The sequence below is a fragment of the Tenrec ecaudatus genome, chromosome X (genome assembly GCF_050624435.1).
Source record: "Tenrec ecaudatus isolate mTenEca1 chromosome X, mTenEca1.hap1, whole genome shotgun sequence".
Taxonomy (NCBI): domain Eukaryota; kingdom Metazoa; phylum Chordata; class Mammalia; order Afrosoricida; family Tenrecidae; genus Tenrec; species Tenrec ecaudatus.
This window is the reverse complement of record NC_134548.1, coordinates 129320312-129327099: the sequence shown is the minus strand read 5'-3', so window position 1 is coordinate 129327099 and position 6788 is coordinate 129320312. Positions and strand designations below refer to the sequence as shown.

At 40.1% G+C, this 6788-nt stretch overlaps 1 non-coding gene across 1 annotated transcript; it reads left to right on the top strand.

The window, feature by feature from the left end:
* The first annotated feature begins 5389 nt into the window (after nt 1-5389).
* LOC142435178 (U1 spliceosomal RNA) lies at nt 5390-5553 on the top strand. Its single transcript, XR_012781289.1, has one exon. It is a non-coding gene; the product is annotated as a U1 spliceosomal RNA (small nuclear RNA).
* Nucleotides 5554-6788: the final 1235 nt, after the last annotated feature.

The window sequence follows — 6788 nt, the reverse complement described above, 5'->3', positions numbered from 1 at the left end:
GCTCAGATAATAGGAATTTAAAAATAAATCCCCCTTTTGGAGAAGTCGTGGCTTAAAAAAGTCAACTTTCCATGGTCAAAGAAACCAGCCTTTCCAGGAAACAAGGCAATCTGTGCTTAACTTCCAAGCAAGCTAGGCGTACAGCACAGTTAATCCTTTCCTTGCCCAACTCCGAAATATTTACTAAGGAGGTTGTCTTATAGACAGGAGTTTGGCTTACTCAAGCATGCTTCTGTAGCAACTATCTAAGGTCAGGAAGAAGAAAGTACAAAGAGGAAAAATTCAGACATGAAAATGGCTGGAAAGTTAGACAGGCTGCCCGGAGAAGTAGTGGTTGAATGACCTCTTGCCAGGAAAGTTATCAAACGGGCTTAGGATAAGTGTGAAAAGAAGACTAGTAAACTTTTTATCCCTAATAATTCAGGATATTATAATTTTCTAAATAGTCTCCAGCAACTATTTATCCCGAGTATGCCCTTGTATGCCATTAGCATTCCTTTGCATCCCAACTTAATACATTTTTTTTCATATAGCATCCCTGCTAGTTAAGCACTAACTAGAAGCATACATGAGGTTGCCTGTGTATTACCGGTGCTCACATGAAATTCACATTCCCTTAGTGTTCATCCACAAGTCTGGTTTTTCCCAGACTGCTTTAGTCTGCCCTGCTCTTGCATTGCTTCATTGCCTGAGCCTCTTCTGATCTTGGTCTTCTGACCAGCTTCTGGCTTTGCTTTGAGTAAGTTGGCCCTCCGGGTTGCTGCTATCTGCCAGGTTGCTGACTCATAGCTCTTGACCTTTGCACGATCTTTTTGACTTGGACTTTCTACATCACTTACACCATTTAACCTTGTAGACACTGGAGATAAACTGCTTCCGTTTAAATTCCGTTTCTGCCATTGTGGACAAGTTCATTGTTCTCTCTAGATGTCAGCTAGTTCTCAAGCAAGGGGAAGACAAATATAGCAGCTATATAATTTGTTTGTGTGAGGGTTGTATAAAGTATATATTTATGTTTTTATTGGAATATGATTCACATTTTATCCAATCAAATAGTTCAGTCACATTAAGAAGAGTTATGAAGTCATTACCACAATCAATTTTAGAATATTTTCTCCTCTTACTCATTGTGTTGGCTCCCTATTTACTCCCCTCCTCCCCTGTCATGCCCCTAGGTAGTATTAATCCAGATTTAGCTATCCTCAATTTCATATACAATAAATCATACAAAACAAAAACAAAGAAGAAACAAACAAAAGACAAAATGAAACAGATAACCCTCATTTGAAAGGGAAGCGAGAAATATTAAAAACTGAAGCTTCAAAATGGGTCCAAAGGGACAGTAAATCACAAGGCGTGACGATTTAACCTATCTCTGCCATAATTGCCTTTACAATGCCCTCTAATAGCAAGGCTAGTCACGACCCTGGACTGTAGTCAGAGTGGATTTCTTGAGGCTTCATCCATGTGGGGACACTGAGAATGGATAGTGGGCTTTCACTGTCAGCTATAACCTACAAAAGTAAGTGTTCAGAATTTAAGCTCTGCAACTATTCCCTTCTCCAAATTTTGATTTTATAATGAACAATCCTTGGATCACACTGACTGGTGTGCTTTTTCCATGCGGATTTAGTTGATCCCTCACCCTTCTTTTAAGATAAGCCTTTAACACCCCAGACAATATTCTTTCTGATAGGCAGTCACCATCCTATTTCTTCAGCACCTTTTGCTATAGCACCCATACCTTGCATATCACTGGTTATTAATTAATAGCATCCAAGTACTCTAGAAAATCTTGGAACAATCAACAGAACTGTCTTTGAGTTGCTACAAGCATTTCAACATTAAACTTTGAAGGCTAGTTTCATGTAGATTTCCTCCTTGCAGTTCACTACCTATGTCTCAGACACTACTTGGGTCGCTGGGATTATTGTATAATTATCTGTGCTTTTATCCCCCTCTGTTAATAGTACATTTTATCTGACTGTTCTATATTGTAAGAGTTGTGGCGGAAGAAATTACACCCATTTTTTTAGTTCAGGATAATGGTTTACAGAAACCCCCCCTTTCCCATGTGACTTAGTTAAGACTCACAGGTCTCATCTTATTTATCTTGACAAAGATGTACATAATCCCATAACCAAGTACACTGTCATCAAGTCAATTATGACTCATAGAACTGCTCCCTAGGGATTCAGAGGCCAAAAATCTTCATGTAAACAAACTGCCATATATTTCACACACTGAACAGCGGGTGGGTTTGAACTGCAAACCTTGTGATTAGCAGCCCAATGCTTTTCTCATAAATAACTGAATTGCTTGCCCCCAGTGATCAATCACAAAACATTTTTAAAGCAAACTTTGGTTAAGATTTTCTCTTTCCTCCAAGCACCTGGACTTTGGTCTCCCCTCAGCCTATGCCACTATCCTACCTTTCATTCAGGACCCAATGTGGAGAACAAGCTGACTTTAGTGCAAAGTATATTGATTTACTATCTGGAGGTGTTGCCTTATTGTCTCACTTCCTCAACTCTGGCTTTTTTCCTTAGCCTTCTTGACTCAGTCTCTAGGAAATTAGATGCCTTTCCTCCCCCTCTGAGACACTTACAGATCTCATATGGGGAGTATTTTCCTATTGTAATAGACTCCTTAGTCCAGTATTACAATAGTCATTCTCCCTCTTTCTGAGGAAATCCAAGTATGGATATAATTTGCTTAACACCTCCAAAAGGGATTTAAAATAGGTTAGAGTAAAGTACAACAGGACACAGGCTTTACACGTGTATTTATCCTTTACCTGCTAGATGAATTTGGAGTGAGCATACTTCTGAGATGCAGTATAACAGTGTAGGAAAAGGGATGGACTATGGAGTCAGATTGCCTTAATTCAAACTCCACCTCCACAACATACTAGCTCTTTGAGTCTTGGTTACCTACCTACTTTCTTTTTGCCTCATTTTCCTTCAGTGACAACTGGGGATGAGAATAGCACATGATCCCGAAGTCTATGCATGAGTTATAATCTAAGGTGCTAGTGGTGATCTCTTCCCCTCCACGGTGATTAGCATCAAAATACACATAGAAGCAATTAGTCCTTCCGTCTCCACAGTTTGAGAACAAAAGCACTAGTGCCCATCTCCTATTATCCACTGCTCTGAAAAGGATCACAGCAGAGGGTCCTGAATATAGGGGGATAAAATGGGCTACAAATTCAAATTCATAAAAGAGAACAGGGTTACTAGTTAGAGAGCAAGTGATGGAAACCCCAAGTCCATGGCTATTAATACCCCTTTCAGACTAAAACTGAACTCATGCTCCTGTTAGAATAAAAAGACAGTATTCATCCAAGTACAAAGTTCAGAGGATTAGGAAAGATGGGGGAATAGAAACAGGAAACACAAGGTGGAAATGGGATAAACATTGGTACATTAAGGGAATGAGTTGACACAAAACCTGTATGAATTGTTTAATGGAAAATGGATGATCTGCTTTGTAAACCTTCACACAATTAATAATACAATTTTAAAAAACACTAATTAGTACAGCTGAACAGTTAAAATCTTGTCTAGCACATTGTGAGTATTCAATTGACGTTCATTGCTCCTTTTTTTCTTCAGCACAAAAGGAGTATGTCACTCTCGTGTAAACAATAGTGATTTTCAGTAAATTTGGAGGAAAGCAGTACTAGGCAATGCAGAAGGAAGCAAGTATGCTTCGAATTTCAGATTTTTAGAGGCTTGAATACACCCCTTCCAGACACTTAAACAAAGATCATTGACCAACTCGGTTGCTGACATACACTGCTACTCTGTTTTTCAAACCATAGCCCCCAGTCTGTCTACATATTCTGTTGTTACTGACCCAAAATCCTGCCACTGAGCTTATCTAACCTTTGTCAGGTTTATAATCACACTAATTTAAAGGGGGTTGTGCAGGCACTATGTTCACATAGCAATATTATATTCCAAACACACCAACAAGAATCATGGTGACTGATACACTTCTATCTATGGCAGAAGAGTCTGTCCCTCAAGACATTATTAATTAACACAAGATATTAACCAACAAGAGGGATGCTTACATAAAACAAGGGAGACGAGAGAAGATAAGGTAGGGTCACCCCAAAGGTAGTCAAGCTTGGAACTTGGGGTAGGGTCACCCCAATTGTAGTCAAGCTTGGAAAGGATGAAACTCGCCACATATTTTCATGGAAATTGGAGTAAATTGGCTATGGTTTCATAAGCAACTTTTGGTCATAAAAACGTTCTGAGGAGCAAGTAGAAAGGAGGAAAGGAGCTCAATGAGGATATGCGTTAGAGCAATATGCAATTTTCAAATCCCCTTGGACAGCCATTGTGTTCCTTGCTGCTCAGTGGTTAAGTCCTGGACGACTTAACACAGTGGTTCTCAACCTGTGGGTCACGACCCCTTTGGGGGTCAAATGACTCTTTCAAAGGGGTCGCCCAATTCATAACAGTAGCAAAATTACTATTATGAAATCTCAAAGAAAATAATTTTATGGTTGGGGTCACCACAACATGAACTGCATTGAAGGGTCACGGCATGAGGAAGGTGGAGAACCACTGACTTAGCAGTATGGTGAGCAGTTGGAACCCGCTAGTCACTCTGCTGAAGAAGTAATAGTGTGCTTCTGTAAAGATTACACCTATAAAACCCTATGAGCAAGTCTTAGTTTATCCTAGAGGGTCATTATGAGTTGGAATCAACTTGATAGCAACCGTTTTGATGGCCTTACCTGCCCCTGCATGACAAACTGGCAGATGAGTTGAGCTAAAGAAACTAGAATTGAAAATTTAGGAGTTTGGTGCCTCCAGCTGCCAAGCCCTCTCATTGGTCAATACAGTCATTATGTATGATAGAGGGAGAATCACTCTTGAGCCTCAGTATAAAAGGAATCATATTAGCGCATGTCCTTGGAAGTAGAAGCAAACCAACCAACCAATCAAACGCAAACTCACTGTCATTGCATCAATTCCAACTCATAGGACAGAGTATAGGTCCTATAGGACAGAGTAGAAATGCCCCTCTGGGCTTTTGAGAATTTAACTTTTTTCGGGAGTAGAAAGTGTAGTCTTTCTCCCAGTGAATGGTTAGTGGCTTTGGACTGCTGACCTTGTGCTTAGAAGAAGGATGCATACCTAATATGCCACCATGACTCTTCATGGGAGGACCAGCCTAGATGTAAAATTCAATATCCTGATTTCATACGGTCGACCTATGTATAAGCTGGACTTCAGTCAGAATCCCAAAGAATGATTTTTTAAAAATAGCTTTCCTTACAATAATCTATTATGTAGGGGGAAGTTTAAGCAGTGATTAGGAGCCCAGGATTTTGAATCAGATTCTACTGTCAATAATAAATTATGTGATACTTACCTGGCAGGGGAGATACCATGATCACGAAGGTGGTTTTCCCAGGGCGAGGCTTATCCATTGCACTCTGGATGTGCTGACCCCTGCGATTTCCCCAAATGTGGGAAACTCGACTGCATAATTTGTGGTAGTGGGGGACTGCGTTCGCGCTCTCCCCTGGAAAATAAATAAATAAATAAATAAATAAATAAATAAATAAATATATAAATAAATTATGTGGCCTCCAATTACCAACTGCCACTGAGTCCATTCTGATTCACAGTGACCCTATAGGACAGATTAGAATGATTCCTGAGGGTTTCTGAGGCCATAAATCTTTACAGAAAATATATTTCTCCTATGGCGAGGCACATCACAGCACGGCTGCTGGAGTTAAGCTGCTGACCTTTCAGTTAAGGAGAGCTAAGCGGTAACACACTATGTCACTAGGGCTCCTATGTGACCTTAGGCAAGTCGATTATTCTATGAATCTAAATTTTCACAGCAGTAAAAGTGGAGAAGGAGTCCTGGTTACAAAGTGGTTACACATTAGGCTATGATCAGCAAGGTCAGTAGTTCAAAACCATCAGCGGTTCCTTGGGTGAAAGACAAAGCTTTCTACCCTCATAAAGAATTTGAGACACAAAACCTCACAGGGCCACTTGTACTCTGCCCTGTAGGGTCACTAGAAGTCATTGTTGACTCGATGGCAGTGAGTTTGAGGAAACTGGAGAAAATACAGTACCTACCTCATTGGGTTTTTGTAAGGATTAAAAAATATGTATGAGGCACTTCTCTGAGTATGTTGTAAATGCTAAAATAATATAACCCATTATTATAATTTCATGAGAGACCTAGTGCTATATATGGGTTACGTTTTGGGCTGGTAACCACAAGGTTAGCAGTGCGCAACCACCAGTCACCTTACTGGAGAAAGACGAGGTTCTCTACTCCTCAGATTTACAGTCTCAGAAACTCACAGGGGTATTTTACTTTTTCTTTTAGGTTGCCATCAGTCTGATGCAACTCGGTGGCAGTGAGTATGATTATAATTTGACCACATTTTTTCACATTTGGCAAAAGTAAGAGAAACATAAGGAGATGAAAAAGGGACTAAAAATAAAGGTATTGTATAATGTGATAGGTTTTATGTCAACTTAGATGAGCCAGAATTCTTCAATGATATGACATAACATAATCTGGTCAACTCCTTGATGGTATCCTCCATGAAGCAGCCAAGCACTTGTGGGGGAGAATAAGCCTCCTTAATCTGAACATAGCCTTGATTTAAGGTATGCCCTACTCTTAGCAGGGATTGACAATATGTGGAAGCTAGTGCATTCCTACTGCTGGATTTGAACCCTGCATCTGGTTTGTCAACTTCCTGTTATATACCCGCTGAACCCAGAGCCATC